Source organism: Chiloscyllium punctatum, chromosome 2 (assembly GCF_047496795.1).
Source record: "Chiloscyllium punctatum isolate Juve2018m chromosome 2, sChiPun1.3, whole genome shotgun sequence".
Lineage (NCBI taxonomy): Eukaryota > Metazoa > Chordata > Chondrichthyes > Orectolobiformes > Hemiscylliidae > Chiloscyllium > Chiloscyllium punctatum.
The window spans coordinates 93,984,290-93,999,877 of record NC_092740.1 but is presented as its reverse complement, the minus strand read 5'-3'; positions in this window follow the sequence as shown (position 1 = coordinate 93,999,877).

Sequence of the window (15,588 nt, the reverse complement as noted above, 5' to 3'; positions counted from 1 at the left end):
ATGTAAAGAGTCCTAATGCATATTACAGAACTATAATCAGAAAATGAACATCAAGGCAAGGAAAGTGACCAATGGCTTGGTCAAATAAATGATTTTAAGGAGAGCCTGAAAGAAGGAGAAGAAGATCGACTGACTTATGAAGGGAATTCCAAAACATTGTCTCATACATTGTATTCATCTAAGTAAGGTATCATATTTTTTTAGGGACAACATATGTATTCAATAATAAAACAGTGAGTGGACTACTTTAAGACAGTTACTCAGATCATTCAATCTCCAGATGGTTGGTTCCCTGAAAGATGTCCATCAGGACCCTTTAGAAGTCCCAATGCACTGATTACCATCTGGAATTGAAAAGCCTATAAAAGGTTCACTTCTCAATAATTAAACACTAATTGTTGTGGTTCTGTTCTCCGAGCTGGGAATTTGTCTTGCAAACGTTTCGTCCCCTGTCTAGGTGACATCGTCAGTGCTTGGGAGCCTCCTGTGAAGCGCTTCTGTGCTGTTTCCTCCGGCATTTATAGTGGCCTGTCTCTGCCGCTTCCGGTTTTCAGTTCGAGCTGTCCACTGTAGTGGCCGGTATATTGGGTCCAGGTCGATGTGTTTGTTGATAGAGTCTGTGGATGAGTGCAAGACAAATTCCCAGCTCGGCGAACAGAACCACAACAACGAGCACCCGAGCTACAAATCTTCTACCAAATGTTAAACACTAATTATTTTACCACAAATGACAGAATTGTGAAACAGGAAGTAAGAGTGATAAATGGGCAGTGAACAGGATATGTTACTTGTTGATCTAACATGGCATTGCACACTGAAGGTAAGACTGAGTTCAGCTATTTTCACAGACCTATCATTAAGTTGTGTGGATGAAGAACTGACCTATTATACAGATCAGGTTTCTGTGACATACATAGGGACCTGATAGCCATATTAGGACAGAACTGTATTGGTGATTACATGCACAGATTGCCTACTTTCAGCTGGTATTTGAACTGAAGAAGTCAATTTTAATTTTGGGGGGTTTTGGCAGGTGAGGTAGGAATGCTGCTCTGCAAACGTAACATGGGAGGCTGTCCACCTTTATGCCGCCCCACTCCCAAGTTCAACTTATCTTTTTCTGTTTAATACTTGATTCTCCACTATGTCATATTGCATCAACGCCGAACTGACCTGAAGCACTCATTTTCTGACTGCACCCCACCCAGAATATGGTAATAAGACCTGCCCTTAAGATCATTAGACATAGGAGCAAAAGTAAACCAGTCAGCTCATTGCCATAGAACAAACTGTTTCCCTCAACATTATGTGACTGTGTGTTGGCAAGCGTGCTCCACTGGTTGGCTGATTCACAGAATCTACTGGTCAGGACGTGATAAATCAAAGTGTAGTCAGCTGTGTTCAACATTTCATTGACTTGTCAATTAAATGAACTTGGGTTGAGAGGGTGTTATGGCACAGCAGTAGTGTCCCGAGATTTGGGCTAGGAGGTTAGGCGCAAAGTCCCACCTGAGGATGAAATGACCATGGAAGAGTGTCATACCACAGAGGTGTCTGATAGCACAAAGAAACAGATTGATTTTTTAAAAAAAACCATGTGTTCTTATTTACAAAGGAATCTGTAAGAGCATACACCCATTAATTTCTCGAATGGAAATCAGAAGAGTCATACAGATATGCAGTCTGGAAAAAGACCCTTTGATCCAATTTGTCCAGGCCGACTAGATGTCCTAAATAAATCTAGTACTATTTGCCAGCGTTTGGTCCATATCCCTCCAAACCCCTCCCATTCATATACCCATCCAGATGCCTTTTAAATGTTGTAATTGTACCAGCCTCCACCACTTCCTCTGGCAGTTCATTCCATACATGCATTACCTCTGCGTGAACAAGTTGTCCCTAGGTCCCATTTAAATCTTTTCCCTCTCATCTTGAGCCTACACCCTCTAGTTTTGTAACTCCCCTACCCTGGGGAAAAAACTTTGGCTGTTGATCCTATCCATGCCCCTTATGATTTTATAAGCTCGATAAGTTCACGCCACAGCCTCTGATGCTCCAGGGAAACTAGTCCCAGTCTATTCAGCCTCCCCCAACAAGTCAACACCCTCCAACACTGACAACATTATCGTCAATCTTTTCTGAACCCTTTCAAGTTTTGCAATATCCTTCCTCCAGAAGAGAGACCAGAATAGAACACAGTATTCGAATAATGGCCTAACCAATGTCTGTATAGCCACAACATGACCTCCCAACTCCTGTACTCAATGCACTGACCAATAAAGGCAAGTATATCAAGCGCCATCTTCACTATCCTGTCTACCTGTGACTCCACTTTCAAGGAGTTGAGAACCTGCACTCCAAGGTCTCTTTGTTCAGTAACACTCCCCAGGACCTTACCATTAAGTGTGTAAATCCTGCTCTGATTTACCTTTCCAAAATGCAGCACCTGACATTTATCTAAACTAAACTCCACCTGCCACTCCTCAGCCCATTGGCCCATCTGATCAAGATCCTGTTGTAATCTGAGGTAACCTTCTTGGCTGTCCAATACACCTCCAATTTTGGTGTCATCTGCAAACTTACTAACTATACTTCCTCTGCTCACATTCAAACCATTTACATAAATGATGAAAGGTAGTCAACCTAGCGCCGATCCTTGTGGCACTCTACTGGTCACAGGCCTCCAGTCTGAAAAATAACCCTCCACCACCACCATCTGTCTTCTACATTTGAGCCAGTTCTGTATCCAAATGGCTAGTTCTCTCTTTATTCCATGAGATTTAACCTTGCTAACCAGTCTTCCATGGGGAACCTTGTCGAACGCCTTACTGAAGTCCATATACATCACGTCCACCGCTCTGCGCTCATCAATCCTCTTTTGAAGAAGTAACAAAAACTCAAACAAGTTTGTTAGATATGATTTCCCAAGCACAAAACCATGTTGACTATCCTTAATCAGTCCTTGCCTTTCCAAATACATGTACATCCTGTCCCTCAGGATTTCCTCCAACAACTTGCCTACGACTGACGTCAGGCTCACCAGTCTACAGTTCCTGGCTTATCCTTATCATTACCAACCTTCTTAAATAGTGGCACCATGTTAACCAAACTCCAGTCTTCTAGCACCTCACCTACGCCTAAGTACCTCCCCAGCTTCCCACAGACTTGTAAGGTACACCTGATCTGGTTATAGAAACATCTGTCTGTGCCTTGGACTAGACAGTCTCCTAACACAATCGATCTCTTGGAACCCGATGTACCCCTCATTGTATTAGAGCCAATCTCAATGCCAGACACTTGGCTGTTTGTGCTATGATCCCCTGAGAACCCATCACCCACCACATTTTCCAAAATAGCACACTTGTTTGAAATTGGAATAGCCACAGAAGACTCCGGCACTACCTGCCTTCCTCTCTTACCTTTCCTGGAGTTAACCCATCTATGTGACTGTATCCCCTTCCTATAACTGCCTTCCATCACACAGCTTGCTTTTGTAAATTCCTCATTGCCTTTAACTGTCGCTCCAACCAATTCATTTGATCTGATGGGATTCACAACTCACGGTATTTTTTGCAGATATAATCCTCAGTAACATGTAAACACTGCCTAAACATCCACATCCGACAAGAAGAACATATCACTCTACTAAGGGCCATTTTTGCTTCTTCCAATTTGCAGACCCAGAAAATAGCACCATCTTAACCCTCTACAAAACACTGCTCCAGGCCAACTTAATACTTATGGCTTATATTTTGAAGTTTAATCTAGAGACATATCTCAATAAAACATATAATCAAGAAAGAACCCACTCTACTCACTACTGCAGACTTACAGCAAGGCCACATTTAAAACTGGGCAACTTATCTATTTCTGTGCTGTGACTTCTCCCAAACAGGTTCCTCCAAGATCAGTTGTAAATTTCACTGTTTGTAAATTTTCCTAGATGCACTCCGATGTCCAGTGAGACATGAATTCAAACAGCAAAAGCAGTAATTGTGCAGGCTCACTGCTGTGTCAGCAGTGTGGGTTTCTTTCTCTCTCTCTCTTGCACTGACCTCACCATGTGCTGTCTTTGTTTGTTCCTCTCCCTTTTAAAAGTGCCATTGTTTTGACTATTTTTTCTCCAACATTCCAAAACAATGCAACAGCTGCTCCTGGAATTTGAGGAGATCACCTCCTACACCTAAAATACCTCAAAAAAAAGGAGCAGCCTGTTACAACCAGGAAGTTTTTCCGTCCTCCATCTTGGATAGCCAGAAACTAATTGAAACTTACAGAATAGTGAGTGGGCTGGACAGGGCACATGTTGGGAAGATGTTTTCATTGGTAGGAGAGAGTAGGACCTAAGAGCACAGCCTTAGAGTAAAGGGAAGACCTTTTAGAACTGAGAGAAGGAGAAACTTCTTCAGCCAGACAATGGTGAATCTATGGAATTCATTGCCACAGAAGGCTGTGGAGACCAGATCATGGAGTATATTTAAGACAGACATGGATGGATTCTTGATTGTCAAGGGGATCAAGGGGTACGGGGAGAACATGGGTGAATGGGGTTGAGAAACTTATCAGCCATGCTTGAATGGCAAAGCAGACCCAATGGGCTGAATGGCCTAATCTTTGCTCCTATGTCTTATGGCCTTACTACCTATGAAAATATTTACATTAATCGGAAAATCATTTAAAAAAAACTTAAAGAAGTTGACGACAATAGCACAAACGCAATACACATTGAATAGTTTCCTACCTATGCTGTTAATAAGTTGAACCCCAGCAGGGAACTTCACAGAAACATCTGTGTTAATCAATATTATTTTCCCTCAAAACTCAAACAATTTTAGCTTCGCTTTGAATTAACTCCATAGAGGTGGGTATCCCACCACCACGTGCTTAGTACTTGACACTGAGCAGGTTATTCAGAACCAGCTCTCAGAGAGAACAGAACCTCTGACACTCCTGTTTATATCAGTCAGCCTGTGTTCCCTGATTGAACCAGGTTAACAGTTGCCTGAATAGTCCAGCTATGAATAGCGGAATAGGACTCCGGTTCTATTTTGTTGGTTTTCAGAACTCGGGCCATAATTAAGAAGGACAGATGGGGACGTTTGTTTCTCAGAGATGAAATTATTGGAGTGGTGCAAGATGAAAAAAAGCGAAAGCATTTGCCAAGAATGTTTTCATTGATCAGAACAAAAGTCATAGGTTCAAAGACGATCAGATACTGCCGTAATTCTTTCTTTAAACGATGCTGACTAATGATCCAGTACTGTTATTTCCATGACCTGCGGAGTAGCCTCCTGAAAACCCAAGTCTTTGGGTTCTGGGCGAGTATGGTTACAAAGCTCAAACTTAAAGGAAGTCACAGAAATGACACCACTAGGAGTGGAGCCTGCAGTTTAATTTGGACCAAGTTATCAGCCCCAATCAGGGAACCCATGCTCAACGAGATCCACCTGACTTACCTCATTACAATAACTACACTTTCTCTTATAATCAAACCAGATTCTCAGCTGACAAAAGCATATAACCAACCCAGGTTTCAGGAATACAATCTTCACCAAAAATGGCACATTTCTGAAGAACCTCCCCAACATTACAAATCAAAGTCTAGATGATATAGGTCCACCAATGTTTTCTTCAAGTAACAGAGCTTCACGAACTGCATATGTGCTTATTCCAGCTTCGAGATTAGTCCCTGCCTTCTTAGGCCTGCTGCATGGGTTTCAATGGAATCACTATCTCAGCTCTGATGGCTGGATGTCCCTTTTATATGGCTTCAATCAGTTTCAGCTTTTGCAGAAATTCTGGTTTTCAATTAGCTTCTAACTGAGTTAGCTTACAAACTGGAAGGATTGATATCCTTTCTTAACTTCCCTTAATGGTTACCTTTTTTAATTCAAGCCTCTCAAAATATATTCTCTCCCAATCTATGGCATTAATTATAAACTCCTTTCTGTTCTCGTTTTCTCATGTTTCAATAAAGTTGCCTTCTACAACTATACTTGTATTCAGACTTGTTTTCCTCAATTGAGAATGTCGATTCACTCTGGTTGACAGGGTCCTTGACTTTCTCTGAAAGCCCTCAAATCTTCATAATTACTCTTCAAAGTTTGTGAGAAGATTTGTAGCTCGGGTGCTCGTCGTTGTGGTTCTATTCACCGAGCTGGGAATTTGTGTTGCAGACGTTTCGTCCCCTGTCTAGGTGACATCCTTAGTGCTTGGGAGCCTCCTGTGAAGCGCTTCTGTGGTTTGTCTCTGCCGCTTCCGGTTGTCAGTTCGAGCTGTCCGCTGCAGTGGCCGGTATATTGGGTCCAGGTCGATGTTTGTTGATAGAATCTGTGGATGAGTGCCATGCCTCTAGGAATTCCCTGGCTGTTCTCTGTTTGGCTTGTCCTATAATAGTAGTGTTGTCCCAGTCGAATTCATGTTGCTTGTTATCCGCGTGTGTGGCTACTAAGGATAGCTGGTCGTGTCGTTTCGTGGCTAGTTGGTGTTCATGGATATGGATCGTTAGCTGTTTTCCTGTTTGTCCTATGTAGTGTTTTGTGCAGTCCTTGCATGGGATTTTGTAAACTACGTTGGTTTTGGCTCATGCTGGTTATCGGGTCCTTTGTCCTGGTGAGTTGTTGTCTGAGAGTGGCTGTTGGTTTGTGTGCTCTTATGGCTCCTAGTGGTCGCAGTAGTCTAGCTGTCAGTTCAGAAATGTTCTTGATGTTTGGTAATGTGGCTAGTCCTTTGGGTTGTGACATGTCCTCATTCCGTTGTCTTTCACTTAGGCATCTGTTGATGAAATTACGGGGTTATCCGTTTTTGGCGAATACATTGTAGAGGTGTTCTTCTTCCTCTTTTTGCAGTTCTGGTGTGCTGCAGTGTGTTGTGGCCCTTTTGAACAGTGTCTTGATGCAACTTCTGTTGTGTGTGTTGGGGTGGTTGCTTTCGTAGTTCAGGACTTGGTCTGGGTGTGTACCTTTCCTGTATACCTTTGTGGTGAATTCTCCGTTCGGTGTTCTCTGTACCATCACATCTAGGAATGGGAGTTGGTTGTCCTTTTCTTCCTCTCTAGTGAATCGGATTCCTGTGAGTGTGGCGTTGATGATCCGGTGTGTGTTTTCTATTTCTGTGTTATTAATGATTACAAAAGGGGTCATCTACATATCTGACCCAGAGTTTGGGTTGAATTTGCGGTAAGACTGTTTGTTCTACTCTTTGCATTACAGCTTCTGCGATGAGTCCAGAGATGGGTGAGCCCATGGGTGTTCCGTTGATTTGTTCATATATTTGGTTGTTGAATGTGAAGCGTGTTGTGAGGCACAGGTCCAGTAGTTTGAGTATGCAGTCTTTGTTGATAGGTTCCCCATCTTGTCTGTTCTGTATGTCCAGCTGGTTGGCTATTGTTTCTCTGGCTAGGGTTTTGTCGATAGAGGTGAACAATGCCGTTACTTCGAATGAGACCATGGTTTCTTCCTTGTCTATATGTATATTTCTGATGATGTCCAAGAATTCCTGTGTTGACTGTATAGAGTGTCTGGATCCGCTGATCAGGTGTTTCAGTTTCTGCTGTAGTTCTTTAGCCAGTTTGTGTGATGGTGTCCCTGGTAGCGATACTATGGATCTGAGTGAGATGTCTGGTTTGTGCACTTTAGATAGTCCATAAAATCTGGGGGTGGTGTTGCTTTCCAGTTTCATTCTCTGTAGGTAGTATGATTATGTTCTTATCATTTCTTTGTGTTTTTAGTACTTCCCTCTCCTTGGTGTTGAGGTTGTGTGTTTGTCTTTTCCTTGTTATCAGAGGTACGATACTTTGTCTCACTGTTTGTTGTGTCTCTTCTGTCAGTCCATTGTTTCTGAGTGTGCATTCTAGTGCTGCTAGGAAGTCTGCTGTCTTGGCGTCCCTGTGGTTATAGTTGAGTCCCTTGGCCAGTATTGTTCCTTCTGTGTCTGTGAGCTGTCTGTGGGAAAGGTTTCTAACCCAGGTATGTGTTGTGGTGTCCTCTCTGTTGTGTGTTAGTTTGGCCATTTTTTCTTTTTAGTGCCATTTTTTTGCGGTGTGTGGTCCTGTTCTGTCCTATGGTGATGGCCTGTTCTATGGTCCGGATCCATTCCTGATTGGTGGTTTTTGAAATTAACGATTTTTGGCGCGCAATTTCTTGTCTGCATTTGTGTAGTCTGTTGTGTGTGTCTGTAATCATTACCTGGATCATCCTGAATCCATTCTATCTGGCTGTGTCTCTGGCTTGTGTCTCTTCCTGATCATCCCTACTATAAGGATGTTCCATCCACTTAGCTACTTACCAATCTCCATATTCTAAACATCAAACTCTGTCATATTTGACACTTTCAATATGAAGCCTCCATCAAACATTTTCTCATCCCCTTTCAACAACCCAAAGTTCACTCTGTGACAAAGAATCCATTTTATTGACATCCCATCCACCATCATCAGCATTCACTCTCATCAGTGTATACTAAATACAGGATACACTGCAACAACTCATCCAGCTTCCTTTGATAGTGCCTTTGATAACCCACAACCTTTACCATCTCGAAGGACCAAAGAATTAGACATAGTTTGGAACACTACTATCTAGAAGTTCACCTCTGAGCCACAAAACTCAAACTATACTGCTGCTCCTTCAACATCACAGAGTTAAAAATCCTGGCACTTCATTCTTTACAGCACTGAAAGTGGCTCATCATGGCAAGATTACAGCAGTTCAAAAGGCAGCTAACCACCATCATCAAGGACAATTAAGATTAGCCAATAAATAGTGGCCAAGCCAGTGACACCCTTATCCCATGAATGAATAAAAGGAAAAGAACATAACATACTGTTCCAATGAACCTCAAGAGAACATGAAGGAACACCATCTCATCTTTCAATTCGGTACTTTAAAATCATCTGGGCTTGAACACTGAATTCAATCAGGTCAGATCATAACCAGTGCTCCCAGTACTTTTTTCACCCCCAAGGTACTGCAATTGCTATTCATAGCTCTTTTGGGCCAATATTGTGTTTTGCTACTTGTCTCATTACAACTTTCACCTATACCATCATCCCTTTCATGATTTCAACACTCATGTATTTCACCTACTATTTTTCCTTCTCTGCTGCACCTAGATAAAACTTGTTCCACTTCTAACATTTGGAAATTCTAATGAAAAGGTCAACATCCAGAAATGGAATGTTTCTCTTTCCACAGATGCTAATTTACCTGCATTGCCACAATATTTCCTGCATTTTCTTTTATATTTCCTTTTAAAGTGAAGGTCACTTATATATCTTTTGTATATTTTAATCCTTTCCTGCAATCTTAGAGTTTTTAAATTTTGTCAGCCCTTATAATTTATTCAATTTGTGGTTTCCAACTAGCTTTCTTACTCTTTTACTGGGAGCTCAATGGCTTTCTTCCTGCACTTTGCCTGGAATTGAGTGTGTTGATACAATTAATTTCACATAAGTACACAAAATATACAACACTGAAACATGCCATTAAATCTAACTGGACCATACTAGAATCCAATCCTTTATCTCGCCAATAACATAATAAAGTATTCCCTTCTCAATCGTTTTCCTATTTAATTTCCACTCAAATGCGTCTTTTCTATTTGCCTCATCGACTTTCTGTAGTAGCGAGTTCCACACTGTCATCACTTTAAGCAGAGGTTTCTTCTGAATTCCTTATTATGTGACTATAGTTTGCTCTTTGCAACTCACTGTGCCAACTATCAAATCCTTTCAGAATTTTAAATACCTCCTTTAGATCACCCCTAAGCCTTACATTTTCAAGACAAATGAGACCAGTCAGTTCATTATTTTCCGATGGGGATAACACCATATTTCTGATTCCGTTGAATCTCTTATGCATTTCTTCAGCAAATCTTTAGACAATAGACAATAGACAATAGATGCAGGAGTAGGCCATTCAGCCCTTCGAGCCTGCACCGCCATTCAATATGATCATGGCTGATCTTTCCCAATCAGTATCCTGTTCCAGCCTTATCTCCATAACCCTTGACTCCACTGTCTTTAAGAGCTCTATCCAATTCTTTCTTAAATGAATCCAGAGACTGGGCCTCCACTGCCCTCTGGGGCAGAGCATTCCACACAGCCACCACTCTCTGGGTGAAGTAGTTTCTCCTCATCTCTGTCCTAAATGGTCTACCCTGTATTTTTAAGTTGTGTCCTCTGGTTCGGCACTCCCCCATCAGCGGAAATATGTTTCCTCCTGCCAGAGTGTCCAATCCTTTCATAATCCTATACATTTCAATCAGATCCCCCTCTCAGTCTTCTAAACTCAAGGGTATACAAGCCCAGTCGCTTCAGTCTTTCCGTGTAAGGTAATCCTGCCATTCCAGGAATTGACCTCGTGAACCTACGCTGCACTCCCTCAATAGCCAGAATGTCTTTCCTCAAATTTGGAGACCAGAACTGTACACAGTACTCCAGGTGTGGTCTCACCAGGGCCCTGTACAGCTGCAGAAGCACCTCTTTGCTTCTATACTCAATTCCTCTTGTTATGAAGGCCAGCATGCTATTAGCCTTCTTCACGACCTGCATGCTTGCCTTCATTGACTGGTGGACAAGAACACCCAGATCTCTCTGAACAGCCCCTTTACCTAATTTGATACCATTGAGGTAGTAATCTGCCTTCCTGTTCTTGCCACCAAAGTGGATAACCAGACATTTATCCACATTAAACTGCATCTGCCATGCATCTGCCCACTCACCTAACTTGTCCAGGTCACCCTGTAATCTCCTAACATCCTCATCACATTTCACCCTACCATCCAGCTTTGTATCATCAGCAAATTTGCTAATGTTATTGCTGATACCATCTTCTATATCATTTACATATATTGTAAAAAGCTGCGGTCCCAGCACGGATCCCTACGGTACCCCACTGGTCACTGCCTGCCATTCCGAAATGGAGCCGTTAATCACTACCCTTTGTTTCCTATTAGCCAACCAATTCTCTATCCAATCTAGTACTTTGCCCCCAATACTGTGTGCCCTAATTTTACTCACTAACCTCTTGTGTGGGACTTTATCAAAAGCTTTCTGAAAGTCCAGGTACACTACATCCACTGGATTTCCCTCGTCCATCTTCCGAGTTACATCCTCAAAAAATTCAAGAAGATTATTCAAGCATGATTTCCCCTTCATAAATCCATGCTGACTCTGTCCTATCCTGTTACTATTATCCAGATGTGCCGTAATTTCATCCTTTATAATAGACTCCAGCATCTTTCCCACCACTGAGGTCAGACTAACTGGTCTATAATTTCCTGCTTTCTCCCGCCCACCCTTCTTAAAAAGTGGCACAACATTAGCCGCCCTCCAATCCTCAGGAACCGACCCCGATTCTATTGAACTCTGGAAAATAATCACCAGCGCATCCACGATTTCCCGAGCCACCTCCTTCAGTACCCTGGGATGCAGGCCATCAGGTCCCGGAGACTTATCAACCTTCAGACCTAACAGTCTCTCCAACACCAAATCCTGGCAAATATAAATTCCCTTAAGTTCAGGTCCTTCAGCCACTGTTACCTCAGGGAGATTGCTTGTGTCTTCCCCAGTGAACACAGATCTGAAGTACCCATTTAATTCCTCTGCCATTTCTTTGTTCCCAGTAATATATTCTCCTGTTTCTGTCTTCAAGGGACCAATTTTTGTCCTAACCTTTTTTTGCCTTGGACATACCTAAAAAAGCTTTTACTATCCTCCTTTATATTCTTGGCCAGTTTACCTTCGTACCTCATTTTTCTCTGCGTATTTCCTTCTTACTAATCCTCTGTTGTTCTTTAAAAGCTTCCCAGTCCTCAGTTTTCCCACTTATCTTCGCTAAGTTATACTTTTTCTCTTTTAACTTTATATGTTTCTTTACTTCCCTCGTCAGCCACGGCCACCCATGTCTCCTCCTGGGATCTTTCTTCCTTTTAGGAATGAACTGATCCTGCAACTTCTGCATTATACACAGAAATATCCGCCATTGTTCCTCCACGGTCTTCCCTGTTAAGGTATTGCACCATTGAACTTTGGCCAGTTGCTCCCTCATAGCTCCATATTTCGCTTTATTCAACTGAAATATTGTCACTTCCGATTGTACCCACTCCCTCTCAAATTGTAGATTGAAGCTTATTGTATTATGGTCACTACTTCCCAATGGCTCCTTCACTTCGAGGTCACTGACCAATTCTGGTTCGTTACACAATACCAGATCCAGAATCGCCTTATCCCTGGTCGGCTCCAGCACCAGCTGCTCTAAAAATCCATCTCTGAGGCACTCCACAAAGTCTCTTTCTTGAGGCCCGATACCATCCTGATTCTCCCAGTCTACCTGCATGTTAAAATCCCCCATAACAACTGTAGTAACATCTTTGCGACAAGCCAATTTCAGCTCCTGATTCAACTTACATCCGACATCCAGACTACTGTTTGGGGGCCTGTAGATGACTCCCATGAGGGTCTTTTTATCCTTAGTGTTTTGAAGCTCTATCCACACTGACTCTACATCCCCTGACTCTAGGTCCCCCCGCGCAAGGGACTGAATATCCTCCCTTACCAACAAGGCCACCCCACCCCCTCTGCCCGTCAGTCTGTCCTTACGATAGCACGTGCAGCTTCCTGCACCAGTTCCCCAACCACACGTTCAAGTCAATTATCTCCCGGTTTCTGACCACACTAGAGGAACTGGAAGCAAACTGGAGATAACCACCTTGGACATTCTGCTTTTTAGCCTTCTTCCTAGTTCTCCGAAGTCTCGCTGTAGTATGTTCCTCCTCTTCTTCCCGACATCATTAGCTTGCATATAAACAAGCATCCAAACTTTGACAAAAAACATGTATGATCTAAACCAAGATTCAACACAGGCTTAGCATAACTGCTGGACTTTTCAATTTTAGCCTTACAAATATATATCATTGCTTAATGTGCGTTTTTAAAAATTGTTTTATGAATCTCCATTGCTATAGTTAGCAATTTATGTGTTTGTGTTCCAGATTAATTTGCTCTTCTGTTCTATTTAGGTTTTTACCTTTGAAATAAGATGTGATTGTTTTACATATCATTACTAATAATTTCATTTGCTAATTAAATGCTCATTCTGCAAATTTATTGATTTTGTCTTGGAATAAGTGATCTGTAGCACTATGGTCATGTTACCAGATTTCTTCTGGAGACATATTCTGGCAGTCAGGGGTTTTAAATTCCATATCTGGCGAATTAAAAAAAAAGCCAGTCTCAACAATAATCACCGCAAACTACTAGATTGTAATGAAACTCATGTTTTGTGACTTTTACAGAAGGAAATCTGGCAACGCTAGCCAATCTGGCAGGTGACACCAGATCCACAACAATGCAAATGACTCAACATTCCCCAAAAATCAATTAAGCTACTCAATTTTATGAAACTGCTATAGAAACGTCAAAGAAAACTGGACAGACTACCCAAGCAGCAGAATACAAAGGCATTCCCAGCTCATTAGACTTGGTTTTATGTTAAACCTTAAAGAAGGTTAGATCTCATGGAATACAGGGAGAACTAGCCATTTGGATACAGAACTGGCTCAAAGGTATAAGACAGATGGTGGTGGTGGAGGGTTGTTTTTCAGACTGGAGGCCTGTAACCAGTGGAGTGCCACAAGGATCGGTGTTGGGCACTCTACTTTTTGTCATTTACATAAATGATTTGGATGGGAGCATAAGCGGTACAGTTAGTAAGTTTGCAGATGACACCAAAAATTGGAGGTCTCATGGACAGCGAACAGGGTTACCTCAGATTACAACAGGATCTTGACCAGATGGGCCAATGGGCTAACAAGTGGCAGATGGAGTTTAATTCAGATAAATGCGAGGTGCTGCATTCTGGGAAAGCAAATCTTAGCAGGACTTATACACTTAATGGTAAGGTCCTAGGGAGTGTTGCTGAACAAAGAGACCTTGGAGTGCAGGTTCATAGCTCCTCGAAAGTGGAGTCGCAGGTAGATAGGATAGTGAAGAAGGCGTTTGGTATGCTTTCCTTTATTGGTCAGAGCATTGAGTACAGGAGTTGGGAGGTCATGTTGCGGCTGTACAGGACATTGGTTAGGCCACTGTTGGAATATTGCATGCAATTCTGGTCTCCTTCCTATCGGAAAGATGTTGTGAAACTTGAAAGGGTTCAGAAAAGGTTTACAAGGTGCTGCCAAGGTAGGAGGATTTGAACAATAGGGAGAGGCTGAACAGGCTGGGCTGTTTTCCCTGGAGCGTCAGAGGCTGAGGGGTGACCTTATAGAGGTTTACTAAATTATATGGGGCATGGATAGGATAAATAGACAAAACCTTTTCCCTGGAGTTGGGGAGTCTAGAACTAGAGGGCAAAGATTTAGGGTGAGAGGGGAAAGATATAAAAGAGACCTAAGGGGCAACTTTTTCACGCAGAGGGTGGTACGTGTATGGAATGAGCTGCCAGAGGAAATGGTGGAGGCTGGTACAATTGCAACATTTAAGAGGCATTTGGATGGGTATATAAATAGGAAGGGTTTGGAGGGATATGGGCTGGGTCCTGGCAGGTGGGACTAGATTGGGTTGGGATATCTGGTCGGCATGGACGGGTTGGTCCGAAGGGTCTGTTTCTATGCTGTACATCTCTATGACTCTATTTATCCTACAGATTAAACAAACTGTCATCCCATTTCACCCCCTCAGTCGAAGCAAAATGCTCAGAGACACAGTATTGTTTTACCTCCATCTTTATTCCGGGCCCTGGAGGGAGAGAGAATGATCGCCCATGTGCACAGAGACATGAGTTCTATGTCTTCTCTGGAATAGCAGTTTCTCAATGAACTATATAGTCATTTTACAGGGAGGAGTATCCAGATAAGGCAACATACATATTAATTGGGTGACCATTACAATCAACGAGTATCAATAGCAGAGACCAAGACCTTTACTGTTATACAATTAATATTCTTAACCTTGTTGACTGGATTCATACAATGGATACTTTCCCCTTTGTTAGCTGACCTTGCATACTGAATGTTTCCAAAATTGTTAAATGGCTCTACATAATGACTGCCTTTCCACTTGTTAACCCATTACAAGAACCTCCAGCACCCCATTGTTAACTGTAAATTCTTATCTAAACTGAGTCATGCTCAGCTGAACCTCTTGTTTCACAAAACTCAGAACTTAACTCTTTCCCTGCCTGCTTATACACTATACATATTCTCAAAACAACAACCTCACACTGAAAAGCTAACAGAATCGCATCCTTCAGTCACTGCTCTAGACTACTTTGTCTCCAGTTTTAGATAAATTCTGTCTCATCAGAGAAGGTGGTACACAGGTTGGAAAGAGTGGTTCTAGGAATCCTTAACACTAACTTCATAATCCTAATGGCAATAGATTTTTTTTATCGTATGAGGTTTGGTTTTGGCTTTTAGTGGACCCTAGGCTGAAAACAAGTGACTAAAATTCATGATCTCACTCGGGAATCTACAGCTTTATTATAAAAAGTGCCTTCTGTCCAACTTGTCCACGCCGACCAGATATCCCAACCCAATCTAGTCCCACCTGACAGCACTAGGCCCTTATCCTTCCAAACCTTTCATATT